We start from the raw sequence: 18,069 nt of genomic DNA, 5'->3' as shown, positions 1-18,069 counted from the left end.
AAATTATCAACAAACCTGACACACTGAATGTAGTCAAGTTCATGGACGAAACCTTTGCACGTGAAGGTCTCCCCAAACTGATAGTAAGCGACGATGGGGCGCAATTCACGTCAGAAATATTCAAGGATTACATACTCAAGCACAACATCCAACATAAAACGACATCAGTTTACCATCCAGCTGGTAATGGGGCAGTGGAAAGATTCAACCGAGTCTTGAAAGGAATAATTCAACTTGCAAACAGCAACAACCTCAACTGGAAACAAGAGATATTCAAGACCGTGTGGGCGTACAGAATTACGCCCTGCGAGACGACTGGACACAGTCCTTTTGAACTAATGCGTGGCAGAACACCTCTTTCTAAGGACGATGTGGGCTGGGTTACGGCAGCAAAAAGAGTACACTGGTCTTCACAACAAGTCAAAGAAAGACTCACGCCCAGCTCAAGAACAAGAAAAACTACAACAAGCATGGGTGTAAATATGTGGAACTCAAGGTGGGAGACATTGTTAAGGTAAGGAAAAGTGGACACATTGGTAAGAGTCAATACAGATACACATCTCCACTGTCTGTACGTGAAGTGTACTGTAATTCCGCACTCTTGAGTGATGGTAGGGTATGGCACTTTTCAGCCCTTTCTGCATACAAACATCTTGTGAAGAACAAGGAAGACATCATGCCCACGGAGTTCACAAGAAACTCTCCTGAGACACCTGAAAGCAACAAGACACCATTCTGTTCCTCAGACTATGAGTCCGACTATGAGTTTCCTGCACCATCTACCACGACAGAAAGCAACATGTCGCAGTCCATCTCTACACCAGCAAACCCATCATCCAATCAGTCTAGTGCAGAGAGAGTTAGACACATGTTGCCACCTACGCCTTTACGTGACACATCTCAACTGGTTAGCAGGAGCCGAGCAGGAAGGTTGTTAGGTCCACCTACAAAACTAAAAGAATATGTTTGCGAATAGTCCTCATTGCTTGTATTTCTCTGTTACCTTTTTATTTTCCTCCTTTTCTCTATTCATAAAGGGGGAAGATGTGTTATGATTATAGATATCTGTCCCTTCCTGGACACCGTTCTGTTTTGCCTTGCAGTGTCCCTGCGCGGACATCATACCGTCGGTGAGGTCACCAGCTGTGAACTGTCACAATGACAGTTGACAGCTGATCACCGAACTGACTGGATGTGCGTAGCTCCGAACGTTTTAGGAGCCTGTGTTAGCATAATTAATTAAAGAACTCACTTAATCTACTATTTGCGTTGGAGTTCTTCACATTCTTATTGTTCTTAATACGTTTTGTCCAACTAGGTTTACAGCGCAGGGTCGCTTTTTATATGTGCTTGATATTACATTTTACTGTTTATATCCCTGTGCTGTGAAGGGTTCTGTACTCTGAAGTGTCTTGCCTGAGACTTTCCTTGTCCTGTCAGATGTACTGTGTTGTTTTGGGATGTACTGTTGAATGCTTTATGTATTGTTGGTTTGCCTGAGACTTTCTTTGTCTTATCAGGTGTACTGTGCATCTTATGCCCTATAGGGTTGCCTTCCCTTGGATTATATTGTGGTTTGCCTGAGACACTTTCGTCTTATCAGGTATACAGTGTATTTGCTGCGCTATTTCGTTGTGTGCTTTAGTATCTACGGTGTAGTGTGTGCTTTGCCGGTGACGTGAAGTCATGACTGTTGCATAGTTTGCTTGAGTGCATGAGATGTCAAGTGTACAAATGTGTTGCGTGTATTGCCGGTACCGGGAAGTCATGTCTGGTGCATAGTTTGCATGGGTGCCTGGGACGGCAGATTTGCAAATGAGTTACGTGTCTTACCGGTGACGTTACGTCATGCCTGTTGCATAGTTTGCATGAGTGCCTGAAATGTCAGGTGTACATAAGTGTGTTACGTATGTTGCCTTCCTTCTCTTCTCTTGTGCCTTCCTTCTCTTCTCTTGTGAGAAAAGGGGATGGATGAGAGTTCAAGTTTATTCTTTTCATGATTCAGTGTTGCTTCATAATTCTTTGTTTCATCAACTCATTTAATGTTTTATTGCATTTAGGACATTTTAAAGTGATGTCTATTATTTCATGATGCTAATATTTTAGTAACTTTTGTTTTCTTTTAACTTTCTGTATTTCCAATTTGTTGAACTTACATTTTGCATTTTTACGTGTATTGTTCTGTGCTTTTATTGTTTATCTTGAATATGGTTATCTTTGTTCATGCATTTGCCTTTTGTTGGTGTAAGGAAAGGGGATAAAAGAAAGAAGAGGCAACAATAAAGTCACCACACAAAGCAGGGCAGATATATACAACGTGTGCAAGGTTTCATCTGCCTAATGACCTAGGCGGCATTCCTTGACTTCTCTCTGGCCACCTTCCCTCCAATTTCAGAGGAAATCTAATGTTGAAATATCACTGAGTCTTAATGCTAGCAAACTCTGCTTTATCTATCGGTGGTAGGGGGCTTCCAAAAGGGTGACTCACTCAGCTCAGCTTAAGATTTCAGGACTAGCCATTTGTGTGACCGCTTGGACAGCTTTTATTTGTCACTCACCCAGCTTTGCAGTTTGATAGATTTGTTTACTGCTCTTTTAAAGCCCTGGTCAGGTATACTGGTATCACATAGGTCACCCAACTCAAGCGTCTTACTGCTGCTTTCAAGATGTTTTTTGTATTCACCGTTCTCCCGTTGCAAATTCATTTCAGACCAAACTAGATTGGCCAGTGTCCCCTCAATAGCCGACCGTAATTTATGGCAAAACTTAATAAAGTCACGGGTCTGTGTAGTGACTGTTTCGTCAGAGAAAACTCCAGCCTGACTTGGGCGGGCAATGCCGATCTGGGAAGCCGGAATACTTGCTTGGAGGTTCTTATCCTTATGTTATCAAGAAGGCTGGTCTCAGCACCCATCATTATTTCTGTTCCATATGCAAGGGGTTGGTAGTAACTTTGCTTTCATTACTGTTACCAGTGGCTTCAGGTTATAATCTCGGATGGATCTTGCCAGTGTTTTAAAGCCATGCTTAAGTGTTCGGGCCTTTTCCTTAATCGCCTCTCTTTGTGGTGCAAGCGTAGCGCTAGCATCAATTTTGACTCCTTGATAGACATAGGCCGATGCTTCATCAATTGCATTTTCACTAAAGTGCCATTTACTCTTGTTTAAAATACGGCGATGAAATTAGATCATGTTTGTCTTTTTATGAATTATTTCCAACTTCTCGTCCTCTGTATATGAACAGAGGCAATTAAATAGTATCTGTAGGCCTGTTCTGGTATTACTAAGTAGTAAAAAGTAGTCAGTATATAGGATATTTGACAATTGCTGGCCACCCAGGCTCGTAAAATGGGATGTCTTTCTATCCAGTTCTACATAGAGGTCTGCAATATATAAGTTAAATAGGAGAGGAGCTAATACACAGCCTTGTTTTAGGCCGGTTGATGTTGCCACTTCCCCTGACAGGTGGGTATCATCTCCAATTTTTATCTTGACCCACATATCGGAGTACAGCAACCTAACTGCTTGCAGGATATTAGGTGGGATTCCCCACTGTTGAAGCTTAGCCCATAGCCTGTATCATGGGTCACAGCCAAACGCTGCCTTAAAGTCAACAAAGCACATATAGAGGGGGGTACCTGTGGCCTCTGCTCTACTGAGTATCAAAATCACTTCCATGAGGTTTGTTAGAGTGCCTTGACTCCTCGTAAATCCGGTCTGCCGGTATCCCTTGCCCATGTCTCCAAATCATGGAGTAGCAGTGTAGAGAAAATTTAAGGTCCTCGTCCAGGTGTCCAATTAAACGACAATTGCTAGGCAATGATGCCACGCCTCCCTTAAAGATGGGGTGGATTATTGAGCCTTTCCAGCTTTCTGGAATGATTTCTCTTGCCAGAATATGATTAAATATACTTGCCAGAAAGGTAGCCCCTCTTGATGTGGAATGTTTAAGGAGCACTTGTGGTAACCCGTTGGGGCCAGAGGCACAATAAACCAACGCTTTTTTGATCCTAAGGCTGCTCGTGTGTAAGGGTAGTGTCAGACTGTATTTTTAACATTTCCTGTTTTTTATTGTCTTTAAAGCTAATTTGCGCCGCTTTTCCCTGTTTTTATTTACCCTCTCTCTTGCACTATAAATTGGTCCCCTCACCGCTGCTTAGCGGGTTATCCCCAGCGCGTTAGGCGCCCGGAATTGTGCTCTTTTAACAGGCGCCATCTTGGATAGGGAAGGCTGCTAGTTTTCTAGGCGTCCCAGCGCTCCTGTTTGCAGGTGGTTCCTGAGCACAGGCAATTACATAGGGAGCCTTTATAAAGGGCCCTCTAGGTTGGTCAAGCATCCTAAGGCTGCTCGTGTGTAAGGGTAGTGTCAGACTGTATTTTTAACATTTCCTGTTTTTTATTGTCTTTAAAGCTAATTTGCGCCGCTTTTCCCTGTTTTTATTTACCCTCTCTCTTGCACTATAAATTGGTCCCCTCACCGCTGCTTAGCGGGTTATCCCCAGCGCGTTAGGCGCCCGGAATTGTGCTCTTTTAACAGGCGCCATCTTGGATAGGGAAGGCTGCTAGTTTTCTAGGCGTCCCAGCGCTCCTGTTTGCAGGTGGTTCCTGAGCACAGGCAATTACATAGGGAGCCTTTATAAAGGGCCCTCTAGGTTGGTCAAGCATCCTAAGGCTGCTCGTGTGTAAGGGTAGTGTCAGACTGTATTTTTAACATTTCCTGTTTTTTATTGTCTTTAAAGCTAATTTGCGCCGCTTTTCCCTGTTTTTATTTACCCTCTCTCTTGCACTATAAATTGGTCCCCTCACCGCTGCTTAGCGGGTTATCCCCAGCGCGTTAGGCGCCCGGAATTGTGCTCTTTTAACAGGCGCCATCTTGGATAGGGAAGGCTGCTAGTTTTCTAGGCGTCCCAGCGCTCCTGTTTGCAGGTGGTTCCTGAGCACAGCCCTATATATTCCCGCCATGCTGACGCGCAGCGTGATCGCGCAGCGTGTTCACCGTAATCCCGCCGGAGTCACGCCAGAGTCCAGCCCGTCTGCGCCCGTCCGCGCTGAGGACGGGCTGGATGGCGGAGGAGTAGATGACTGCGTGCGGGGGAAATCTAGGTTAGTATATACGTGGCAAGATCTTGCATTATTAAAACCGTCCACACTCCCTTGCCATCATAGGTATGCTCCTGAGGGATTCTTGATATCCCCAACCTGTCCCTGTTTTGGTCCCCCTGTTCTGCGAGTATCCCCATTAGCTGAGGCCCAGAGGCCCAAATTCGACTCTAGGGCTAGGACTCATACGGGTTTCCTTTTGAATGCGAGGTCCTTGGTTAAAAATAATCTAGCTTTTAAGGATTTCGTGTTGTCCAGAGTCCCGGACTGGGTTTTCATAACTGAGACCTGGGCAAAGGATTCCTCAGGTCCTGATCTCGTGGAGGCGGTTCCAGATGGCTATATTTTAGTCAGAATGGACAGAACGGGCCGGATGGGGGGAGGGATTGGCATCCTGCACAGGGACCATCTGACCTGTCACATCATTCCCCTAGATGATCATCAGGAGTCCTTTCAGGCTCTCCAATTTTCCATTAATGGGGATTATGGAGTGCCGTTTAAGGGCCTCCTGATCTACAGACCCCCAGGGAGCAAAGTAGACTTCTGTAGTCAAATGCTGGAGGTCCTAGAACCACACTTCGGTTGTGACCATCTCACCGTTCTGGGGGATGTAAATTTTCATCTAGAGAAGGTGGAGTTGCCCGAAACCCAGTCTCTTTTGGATACCTTCTCGGGGTGCGGTTTGACACAGTTAGTCAGAGGCCCCACACATTTGGCCGGCCATACGCTGGATGGGGTTTTCTCCAACGACATGCGGTTGGTCACTGAACTGCCTATCCCCCTTTCATGGTCAGACCATTATGCAATTCCTCTGGTCCTTACAACCTCTCTGTCCAGTAATAGGGGTAATATGCCTTCCAAGTTTGAACGAAGACGTAACTTAAAAAAGTTATCCAATAATCTACTCGTTCCCAAGATTGCAGGGCTTCTGATCGCCCCGGGGGAGGAGGTTACATCGGCGGTCGAAAGGCTGGAGAACGGGGTTGCTTTAGCCCTGGACGAACTTGCACCGGCCATCTTGTGCTATTCGGCCAGAAGAACTCCATCTGCCCCTTGGTTCTCGGAACCACTCAGATTACTTAGGCAGGGATTACGGCGACAGGAGCGTCGTTGGCGGTCCAGTGGGTATGTGTGTGAGAGGGACAGACATAAAACTATGTTGAGGCTATATAAGAAGGAGGTAATAAAAACCAAACAAGAATATTTTACCTCTCTTACTGCCTCACTTTCCTCACCTAAAGATCTTTTTAAAATCGTGGACACGCTTACCTCACTAAAGATGCCAGACCCGGTGGTGAGCTCACAACAGCTGTGCAATGATATTGCACAATTCTTCAACACCAAGATTGTGGATATTTATTCAGCTCTGGAGCTACAAAGGGTGACTCTATCTATCCCCTTAGACTGTGTTCCGCCATCTTTATCTGAGGAGGTGCCCTCTGGAAGTTTGTCTAGTTTTCCCTCTCTTTCCCTACTGGATCTCGATGGCCTCTTGACCAAGGTTAGGTCGGGTTCCCCATTAGACCCCTGCCCCCTTAAACTCCTCAAACAGTGTAAAGACTGTCTTCTTCCACCATTATTGGGTGTGATGAATGGGGCAATTAAGGAAGGGACCTTCCCCCTTCAGTGGAAGAAAGCGGTGGTCAAGCCTCTTTTAAAAAAACCCTCTCTTGACCCGGGTGTGCTTAAGAACTTCCGCCCTATCTCGTTGCTTCCAGCTCCTGCCAAGATGCTGGAAATCCATCTAAATAAGCATCTTGTTGATTTTCTGGAAGCCCATGATAAGCTGGACCACTCGCAGCACGGCTTCAGGAGAGAACACAGTACCGAGTCTGCCCTTACTATCGTGCTCGACACCATTCGCACTAGGGTTGATAAGGGACTGACTACTCTCCTCATCCTCTTGGATCTCTCGGCTGCTTTTGATACCCTGTCTCCCTCAGTATTAACATCAAGGCTGAGGGAGATCGGGGTCAAGGGCACAGCACTTAGTCTGCTGACATCCTTTCTTAATCAGAGGGAACAGAGGGTAAAGCTGGGGGATTTTCTGTCTCCATCCCTTCCTGTGCTTTGTGGGGTCCCTCAGGGGTCGGCTTTAAGTCCGACCCTTTTTAACATCTATGTTACCCCACTGGCCAGGCTTATTAGATCTTTTGGGATGGAGGTTATCTCCTATGCTGACGACACACAGATTCTGCTGTCTTTTACCCAACCCACTATCCTGGCTGCCTCCAATTTTAAAAACTGTTTGAAGGCAGTCGCTCAATGGATGGTGGGTAATTCATTGAAATTCAATGGGGATAAGACAGAGTTTCTGGTGTTCGGGGGAAAGGAGGATTTCTGGTCAGCTGATTGGTGGCCGCCCTCTATGGGGGTGTGCCCTACACCGTCGACCCTGGCCAAAAATCTGGGCGTTTTGATCGATCCCCTTTTGAGGATGGATCAACAGGTAAGCAGGACCATCTCCACCTGCTGGGGACTGATAAACATCTTACGGAGGATCAGGCACTATCTGTCTTTCCAGGCCAGGAAACAAACTGTCCTGGCATTGATTGGGTCCAGACTTGATTATTGTAATGCTCTTTATTTGGGCATCAATAAGGGCTTGGTGTCCCGTCTACAGATGGTGCAGAATGCTGCCGCTAGACTGGTTCTGGACCTGCCTAAACGGGCCAAGACTCATCAGGCAAGAAGGACCTTGCATTGGCTCCCTATTGAGTCCAGGATATCCTTTAAGTCCCTGACTTTGTTTTATAGAGCCTTGGCAACCAATCGGTCCGGGGGTATGAAGGATTTGCTGGTCCCCTACATTCCCCCCAGAACTCTCCGGTCTTCAAATAAACTTCTGCTTTCAGTACCCAGGATACGTAAGGCTAGGTGGGGAGGTAGAGCTTTTTCAACTCTTGCTCCCAGGCAGTGGAATTCCCTGCCTTTGGAGATAAGATCTCTTCCATCGGCTCTGGCTTTTAGGAAGGCCCTTAAGACCTGGCTTTTTGCCAAGGCCTACGCTTAGATACGATCTGCCTCTTTTTCGAACTGTTTTGTTTAGGCGCCTTGATGCCTTCGGGCTAAGTAGCGCGATTACAAGTTTCCATTCATTCATTCATTCATTCATAATCCTTATTAACTCCACTGGCTTATATGCTAGAGGTTCCAATGTCACAGCGCTATGTTGCCGTTACAGGACTGATCTGGGCTAGTTTCATCCTGGTCACTTTCTTTCAAATGGGATTTCAAAAACTCCACCCAGTCAGACTCACTTATGATTGCATTGTGAGCTGCTCTGGGACCTTTTTCAATGTTTTTTATAATCTTCCAGAATGTTTTTGAATTGTTTAATTTTGAAGCATAGAGCAACTGGGCCCACAATGTTTCCTGTTTGGTCTTTTTGCATGTCCAGATCTCCTTTTTCAGTTGTCTTCTCTCCTTACGCAGATTTGTTAATAGGCTCTTGTCTTTAGGGGCTTGTCGTAACAGCCTGAACAGCCTGGCTACAATGGATCTTTTCTGGCAGCTAGATCGTGGCATGACTGCATTTTTATGATGCCCAACGTAAGCTCCCTTATTCCCTTTGCTGGCTCTTCCAACTGTATGTACATTAATCAGTTCTATAGCATATTTTTCCTCCTATACCAATATATAATTTGAAGTCCCTGCAGCTATTTCTTCAAGGCTATCCACTGCTTCTTCTGCCAGAACCTTGACGTAACTCAAGCTCCACTTTAGGCGTTTTAGTGTCAGTCTGCCTGTAAGGCTGTTGCTGCATCATGTTTATGTTGGGATGCGCATACCGTGATTACCTGTGGGTGATGATCTCTCTCTTCACGGTGGGATATTCTGAAATCCCACACATGCCTGTACAGCGCTTCGCCAGGGTGTAATCTAGATAGGAGACCAAATTGACTGATGCTCTTGTCCATGCTGGGGGGGTATATCACCTGGCTTTCGACCGTGCAAGATAAGCAGGCCAAGTACTTCACAGGATTTTATGATTTCCTCTCCTAACGTGTCTTTGCAGATTTGAGAGGGCATATTTTGCGCTGGGAGCAGCCCCACTATTTCCACATGCTCCTCGCTTGGGTGATGGAATAGATTGAGATTAACTTCTCCTGAAATTAGCCTGGACAATAAATGGTATGAGTTTTTAAATGAAGCATGTTTGGCTCAGCAGCCATGTATAGGTCCATTACCCTCATCCACTCCTGTACGGTGGGTTTAATGGCCTCCCCCATCTCCTTACTATATCTCTTTTGGCTACTACCAGCCCAAGGGAGGTGAAAATTAACTGTGCTCTGGTGACCTCTACCTCGTTTGGTATCCTCAGTATCACAAAACGTGGCTCCACGGGTAACTTTTCCCCCAGGACCGTTCCCAGTAACTCGTACCTGCGTCCACTATGTCTGTAGCTCAGGGCATACCCAGATTGTGTGATAGAAGTCGTTTTTAGCCGTGGTAAAAGTCAGACAGAATGGAGAGTCTGCCCGTCCCATTCTATGCAGCCGGCTATCTTGGTCGTAATATGTGTGGTGTAGTATCTTAAGTTGAAGAAGACGAAGCCTTGCCTTTATGGCTACTTCCCTGGGGTGCATTAACGCCGCTTCCCAGTCTATATCCTCCACGGACCCCACCTCTCTCTCCCATCGTGGTCAGAGCCCCACCAGTGGATATCCTCTTTCTGCCAGGCATGACGCAGTTGTGCGTATTTTGAGAATTGGGAGTAGTTCATATCGTATTCCTGTTTGAGCTTTGCCCACGTTTTGAGCTCCCATTTTTCAATGCTGTCTCCTATTGTGGAGATCCCAGGTCCTGAACCCTCTGAGTTTATTTAGCTCCTTAAACCATGCCCACTCTCAGAGCGGCGTGCTTTTCGTGACCCGACCTGTCCAGCCCCATAGTTTTGGTCACCTTTGCCCGTGCCGTCAGAGTCACTAAGGTCACGGGTAGCAGGCGGGAGCTCCTCTTCCCCCATAAAGATAGTGTAAGTGTGTATGCTGCAGCATCTCTTCCTTCTCGAGGCGATACGTGGTATGGTCTCTATTTTTATTTATCCATTCATTTATGGGTATCAAATGGGATGCCCAATAGTAGGCCTCTATATCTGGGAATGCTATCCCTTCATTGTATGGGTTACGTTGTAGTGTCTTGAGCGCTATTCTGGGGTGCCCCCCCAACATAATGTATGAATTTTGCTAGCTATTTCCGTAAAGGTACCTGTGGGAAGTGGATGGTATGAGTTTTGAAGGGCATATAAAAGTTGGGGTAGGGTAATCATTTTGAAAATGGCTGCCCGTCCGAGCAGGGTGAGGGGGAGGTCCCTCTACCTTTCAATGTCCAATTTGAAATTATTTAGTATTGTCCCTAGGTTTTCCTTCCTACACATCTCTGGATGGAGAGTGACGAAAATTCCAATTAATTTTGTAACCCAAGTGGTGGCCGTATTCAGTTATCCTTTCGAACAGTACCGGTATAGTCCTAGCGGGGTTAGAAATATACAGTAAAATGTCGTCGGCATATAAGGAAATATTTTACCCTTCAGTGTCTGCGGGGATGTTACGAAATCCTCGGATGGAGGGATGGGACCTGACAGTGCAAGCAAAGTACTCCAGGTTCAGCGCGAAGTGTAGGGGCGAGAGGGGGCAACCCTGTTGTGTCCCTCTCTCGATGGGGAAGGATGCCGAGCCTGTACTGTTGAAGCACACAGTGGCTATCGATTGGTTATAGAGGAGTGTCACCTAACTACAGAATTTCAGGCCAAACCCAAATTTAGCCAGAGCAGCGTATAAGAACAGCCAGTTTACGGCATCAAACGCCTTTTCAGCGTTCTAATGATAAGAAGGCCTGTGGGCTTGTCTGGTTTCTCACCTTCATGTGCCAATTGTGGGTTCGCCTAAGATTGAGACGGGTAGAGCGGCCTGGCATGTATCCCGACTAGTCTTCGTGAACCAGGGCTGTGACGACTCCAAGGAGACGAGTCCCCAAGATGGTGGCCAAGATTTTAACTTCCAAATTAAGTAGCGATATGGGTCTATTTGAGCCGCATTGATTGCAGGGCTTACCCTCTTATGTACGACAATAGTGGCCATCCTGAGGTCTGACGGTAGAATGCCCTCTTTGTGAGAGTCCATGAAGAGCCTAAGTAGGTGGGGACTCAGAATGTCAGTGTCACCTGTAGAATTTTGCTGACAGTCCGTTGGTGCCAGCGGTCTTCCCAGGGCTAAGATTCGCTACTTCGTCCTGGATTTCTGTCGTAGTCAGATCTTCATCTAGGCCCGAGCATCTTCTTTTATTAGCACTGGGGTAGGGATCGCCGACAGGTAGTCCCTAATCTCACCGTACGATTTAGACGTTCGGGCCCGGTCTATGTCTCTATAATACTCCACGAACGCTTTTGCCACTCCCTCATCCGTGGATTGGTTGATGCCTTGGAGATCTTCCACCTCTCTCACCCACCTGTCCTGGACCTCCCATCTACTAATCCAGGCCAGGAGCTTTCCCGCTTTATCACCCACTTCGTAAAGTCGGTGCAGGGTCGCTAAAAGCAGTTTTTTGGCATTGTCTATGGCCAGCTCCTTATACTCAGGCCGTAGGGTGCTCAACCTACGAGTCAGTTCGGGGTCGCTTCTCTGGGCGGCTTGTACTTCAAGCTCCCTTATTTGATGTTCCAGTGCCATAAGACATTTGTCCTTCTCTTTTTTCTCCCAGGCCCTGTTTTATATACCTCCCAGGCCGTCACCCCAGAGGGGACAGAGTCTTTGATTTCCTTAAAATACACCTCAGTATCTGCCCTAATCCCCTTTGCTATTTTGGCATTGCTAAGGTCCCATGGACTCTGTCTCCAATTGCGGGCTTTATCTCGTTCCCTCAAACCCATCTCCACCAGGAGAGGGGAGTGATCAGAGAGGCCTCTAGCAGTGTATTCTGCGCATCTCAAGTCGTGCAGTTCTCCTTTGGGAATGAATATATAGTCCAGTCTGGAGTGTGTGTTGTGTGCCCTGGAGTGAAAAGGAAACTGTGTGGTCTTGGGGTGTTACTCCCTCCAAGCGTCTATCAGCCCCATCATTACGGAAAATCGTTTTCAGAGGAGTGATTGGTATAGGTCTGTCTCCCCCACTAGTGTGGTCCATTACTGGGGCCATAACATCATTGCAGTCACCACCCACTATGTGTAATGCAGAGGGTATCTCAATCAATATGTCAATTATCTAAGTCATGGTGGGCGCTTGTAATCTGGGTGGTGGATAGGCACATATCTGCCCAGGGGATCCTGCCAGATGCGTTTGGAAAGGGATGTTCTTCTTGATCAGAATAGCCACATCAATTTACAACACCATTCCCCTCACCCCAGACAAGAATCCTGAGTGTGCCAGGACCTTTTGGGCCCTGCGCCCTATAAAACCACACTGTGTGCCCTTGAGGTGTGTTTCTTGAAGCATTGCGACGTCTGGGTTAAGCCTCTTAATGAGCTGCGACACCAACCCTCTTTTAATCTTATCCCTCAATCTGTTAACTTTCCATGTCATGACTGTTAAATTAGGTCATCGTACATCGGGCGGCAATGTGCGTGTGGCCCCGGGCTGTGGCACTCCTTGATCTATGGGATTGCCTCATCGTGGCAACCCTTGCGATCAATAAACCAGTGTGCAACCAATCAAACCCCAACTGTGCAAACCCCCAACCATCCCCCCACCACACCTCCCTCCACCCCCCCTAGCCTTCCGCGCCCCCCCCATCTCTGATAGCGACCTTCAGCAGGAGAGAGTAGGATGGTCTGTCGTCCTCCCCCCTCCCAATTATATACCCCAAAACCCCAACTCTTACAGTTTGTTGCTCAGATGTCCGATATGTTCAAAGGTCGAAGCTCAAATGCTTGAATGGGAGGGGTCGATACTGATTCTCGATACCTCCCCGCTGGAATTCAGGTTGCAGTATCCTGTTCATTCGGGTCGATCTCCGCAGGTAGAGTTCCATCTACAGGCCTCTCGTCCCCCCACTCCGTTCAAGAGCCTGGATTGCCTCCACCAGTGGATGTCGTGCTTCTGATCTGGAGGACTCGTAGTTTTCTTTGGAATCCATCTGGTGGTTGGAAGAGTCAACCCTCTGAGCCCCGTCGAGTTCGGATTGGGACCTCGTGTCTTTTTGCTGTTCTTGATGGCCCTTATCCTGTGTGTGTTTTCGGAGAGCATATGGGGTTCCTTTACCTAGTCTTCGCGGCCCTCTCATAACTGTGCGACGTCTCCGTCGGGGAGAACCCTCCCCATAGAGTCTGTTCCGAGTCTTGCTGGCATCAATTTGTGTTCCTCCCAAGGGCCGAAGCCCTGGTTTCTCCTCCACCCATGCCCAGGCCTCTTCTGGGGTTTGAAAGAAGAAGGCTTTCCCCTGAAAGTTGACCTTCACCTTTGCCGGGAACAGGAGCATATATTGAAGTTGGAGGGCCCGCAGCTTGGCCTTGATCGAGTTGACCGTTTGGCGTTGTTTTTTAACTTCCTGGCTATAGTCTGGGAACATCATGATCTTTAAATTTTCATAGCGGACTTTCATTATAACCGTCAATTGTGCTAATCTATCGACCACCTCCTGACAGGGACATATAGTAACTTCATTAAGGTGGTTTGTTAGGACCCTTGTTATCTGGGAGTTTGATTTTCAAAGCTTTTCATCATTCCCAGAAACGAAGATTGCAATCGTATTGAGTAGGTCCATGTGGATGTCAATTTTCTTTGCATGGTGCCTGAGGGCCATAACTGCCACTTGCATGGAATTCAGAATTGCCGCCCACATGTTGGTGGAGTGTAATATCTCAACGTGGTAGGAGGGGGATGACCATGGGTATAGGTGATCCAGGCCCTTGGGTAAAGTGGAAGGATTGTCAATAGAAAAATAGAAACAGACTTTGGATTATTCTCACAGAAGTCTCTGCTTCTTTTATTATCGTTTTTTCTACTCTTCCTTGATTTAGGAATAGAAAGTGCGTGAAACATGTAAGGGCAAACACAAGAGCTTTCAGTGGTTCCGGGTAGGCAGTAGTCTTCCCTTGAGGGGTCAGGAAACCGTCGGGAATCCCCTTCTCGGTGGTTCCTCCTCGGATTGTTCTTTACAGGACTCCGGCCCCGAAAATAGAAACAGACAACAGAGAAGCCGGGGTTAGTTGGTTTGTCCTTGAGGTACTGTCTTTGTGCTACCACCACCCGGAGAGTGATTGAAACGTGGTTCAAGAAAAGAAGAAAAATTAACTAAAGGTGAAATGGACCGAACGATATTGGGGTTACGGGTAAAACAGTGGCTAGGAGTGGTGATCATAAAAGCCCACTTGTGCCCGGTTACAACCCCATGCAACCCCGACCGGCCCACCACCAAAAAGATCCCCTTTTGGTCACTTGCCTTAGGCCACGACCCAGGGGCTGGCCCGCGGCGTCTGGACCCGGGGCATCCTCTGTTGTAGCTGGGCCTCCGGGTTCTTCCGCTTCCCACTGTGTCGGGATACTCTGTTCCTCGATACCGCTGGGCTCCTCTCGCTCTTCCTCCCACTCAGGTCTTTCTGGTCGTGCTTTTCTCCTCTTCGGTCCTTCTTCCGCTCTACTCCCGTCGTCCACCTCCTTCACTTGCCTCTCTTCCTGTCGGGTGCCGCCTCCTGCTCCGGTCTCTGCCTTTTTACTCTCCTGGACCGCCCACATCTCCGCCTCCTTGTCGTTGCTCCACCAGTCCCGTAAGGGTGACGTGGATGACGTCGGCTGATGTAGAAGGCCGGACTGCGCCACTAGACCGCTCCGTCCTTCCTGTACGGAGTCGCGGTCCATCTCGACTGAGTTCCGGTGTTCTGGCTCGTCTGGACTATCACACATCCCCTCCCTTATGAATGGACGTAGGGGCCATTCCGAGGATGGGTGGCGGGAGAGGTAGTCAGGACTGACTTGTTTTGCCCCAGGAACGTGCAGTGTCTGAAAAGAGAAAGGTTGCAATGCAAGAAACCAACGAAGGATACGTGGATTAGTATCTTTGTTACGGGACAGCCAGGTGAGAGGAGCATGGTCCGTTAAAATGGTGAATTGTCGTCCCAATAGGTAATATTGGAGAGCCTCCACAGCCCATTTTATCGCAAGACATTCTTTCTCGATTGTTGAATATCGGGTTTTGCGGGGGAAAAGCTTTCGACTCATGTATAACACTGGTCGTAGTTCATCCTGGTGATCAGGCTGGCTTAAAACGGTCCCTAAGCCGAGTCCCGAAGCGTCAGTTTGGAGGACAAAGGGTTGGTCAAAGTCGGGACAGCTGAGGACTGGGGCTGTACAGATGGCGTGTTTTAAAGCACGAAAGCTGTCTTCCTGTTCTTGAGTCCACTCCTGTATACGTGCTGAGTGTGTTTTTGTTAACAGGGTAGTGAGGGCACTTGCCATGGAGGAGAAGAGGGGAATGAATTGACGATAGTACCCTATGAAACCCAAGAACGGATGTCTATTTTTGTGGTTGGTTTCGGGATGTTTCTAACGGCATCTATTTTGTTTATTTGAGGTTTTATATGCCCTTCCGTGATGGTATAGCCCAAGTACTGGATCTCGTTTGTACCCAACAGGGATTTTTGGGGGTTGATCGTGAGACCGGCGGTCTGAATAGCATTAAACACTTTCTCTAGGTGATATAGGTGGTCCCCCCCAGGTCTGACTATAAATGACGATGTCATCTAAGTAAGCGGCGGCATAGGTCTTGTGTGGTTTTAATATGGTATCTATCAGTCTTTGGAACGTGGCTGGTGCCCCATGCAGACCAAAGGGAAGGACCTTAAATTGATAGAGACAAGAAGGGGTGGCAAATGCGGTCTTTTCTTTGAACTGAGGGGATAAGGGTATTTGCCAATAGCCTTTAGTAAGGTCGAAGGTGGACATAAACCTGGCTTTTCCTAATCGTTCTAATAATTCGTCAATTCTGGGCATAGGATATGTGTCGAATTTAGTTATGGCGTTCACTTGTCGGAAGTCTATACAAAAACGGAGACTACCGTCAGGTTTAGGTACAATGACAATCGGGGAACACCAATTACTCTGGGAGGGCTCAATGATATCAGCCTTCAGCATGTCTAATACCGCCTTTTCCACAGCTTCCCTACGGGCTGCTGGAATGCGATATGGTTTTTGCTTCACTACCGTTTTTTCTAAGGATATTATCTCATGGTGGACTATAGATGTGCGGCCAGGGGTAGCTGAAAAAAGGCCGGGAAAGCTGTTTGTTAGCGTTTCTAACTGGGCTTTTTGTGGTGGTGACAAGACATCCCCTTTAGGTACCGGTTCGGGCGCTGTGCCATTGTTTGCTGGGAGTGTTATGTCCACCTGTCTGTTTGAACAGACGAGATAGGCAGGGTTGGTTGGTCGTTTTTCTTCCCATTTTTTTAATAGATTGACATGGTATATTTGTTTGCCACTAGGGCGATGTGGAAGTTTCACGCTGTAGGTGACCGGAGTTATTTGTTTTTCTATTTCATAAGGTCCCTGCCACTTCATTAGGAGTTTATCCTCAGTAGAGGAGAGCAGTAGGAGTACCCTGTCCCCCCGTTTAAACTCTCGCAGTCTGCTTCTTTGGTTATAGTGTTTCTTTTGGGTCTCCTGTGCCTGTTTCATATTGTCATGCACCAATCCCCATATGTGAAACAAGGACGTCTTTAGGTCTGTGGCATATTGTAAGAGTGGTTTCCCTTCCTCGTCCTCCTCCTCCCATTGTTCGGCTGCCATATCGAGGAGGGTCCTGGGTTTCTGCCCGAACAGTACTTCAAAGGGGGAATACCCAGTGGACTTTTGTTCATGTGTTCGAAGGGCAAAGAGAACGAGAGGCAACTGGCGATCCCAATCCCTTCCAGTGTCAGAGATGACCTTGCGGAGGAGGTATTTAATCGTTTTGTTATACCTCTCCACAAGGCCATCCGTTTGGGGGTGATACACAGATGTTTGCAATTTATGGATCCCCAGTATATTACAGACCTGTGCCATCAAACGGGACATGAATGGGGTCCCCTGGTCGGCGAGGATTTCGGAGGGGAATCCCACCCGGGAAAACAGGGTGATCATGGCCTGGGCTACTGCAGGGGTGGTCATGGTAGATAGGGGAAAGGCTTCAGGGTAACGGCTGGCATAATCAACAATGACCAGGATATATCGGTGTCCACAGGCCATGGGGGTTAAAGGACCCACCAGGTCCATGCCCACTCGTTTAAAAGGGACATCAATAATAGGGAGGGGTTGTAATGGGGCCCTCGCTGGGATTTCGGGGCAGGTATATTGGCATCGGACACAGGCAGCACAGTGCCTTGCTACGTCCCTGTATACACCAGGCCAAAAGAACCGCTCTAGAAGATATCTTAACGTTTTCCCCTTGCCACAATGACCCCCCCCCCCTCCCCCCCCACCTTGTTATGGGCTAGAAGGAGAACATGTTCTCGGAACATGGTTGGGACAAGTAATTGTGTTTTTATCAGGGAACCCTCTGTCATCACTCGATATAACAGTCCCCGTTTTATAGAAAAATGAGGTCCTACCTGTCCGGGTGTTGGTTCTTGTGCTTGTTCCCAAGCATGCTTGAGGGCGTTATCCTCTCGTTGGGCCGTTCGAAAACTGCACGGCTTTGATGTGCTGGAGTCTGTGAGGGAGAGAGGAAAGGCGTGACGTGACAACGATGTCTGTCTATACTTCCTTTTTTCTGCTCTTTTCTCATTTTTACTTTTCTTGTCCCTGATTTGTGGTACCTCCAACTCTACCTCTCTATAAGGGGCATCCTGTAACCACGTCTGGGCTTGGGTTTTTAACCCCTCCATATACTGGTGGAATTTAGGATGATCTGTCGCTTTTATAACTGCTTCAGGCAGGGAAGGTATATTACCCACATTCCTCAAGTGTGGATCGTTGTCTATCTCTAAAAGGACTTTTGCCACTGGATATGTTTTGGTGTCCCCATGGACACATGTCACTCTTACTTGCTCTGTCGTTAGAAT

At 47.5% G+C, this 18,069-nt stretch overlaps 1 protein-coding gene across 1 annotated transcript in view; it reads left to right on the top strand.

Moving 5' to 3' along the window:
* APOO (apolipoprotein O) overlaps positions 1-18,069 on the top strand; it is a 999,638-nt gene that overhangs the window by 481,166 nt on the left and 500,403 nt on the right. The gene's annotated exons all lie outside the window — the stretch shown is intronic.

Source organism: Triturus cristatus, chromosome 8, assembly GCF_964204655.1.
Source record: "Triturus cristatus chromosome 8, aTriCri1.1, whole genome shotgun sequence".
In the NCBI taxonomy this organism is placed as follows: domain Eukaryota; kingdom Metazoa; phylum Chordata; class Amphibia; order Caudata; family Salamandridae; genus Triturus; species Triturus cristatus.
This window is presented reverse-complemented; position numbering and strand designations above follow the sequence as displayed.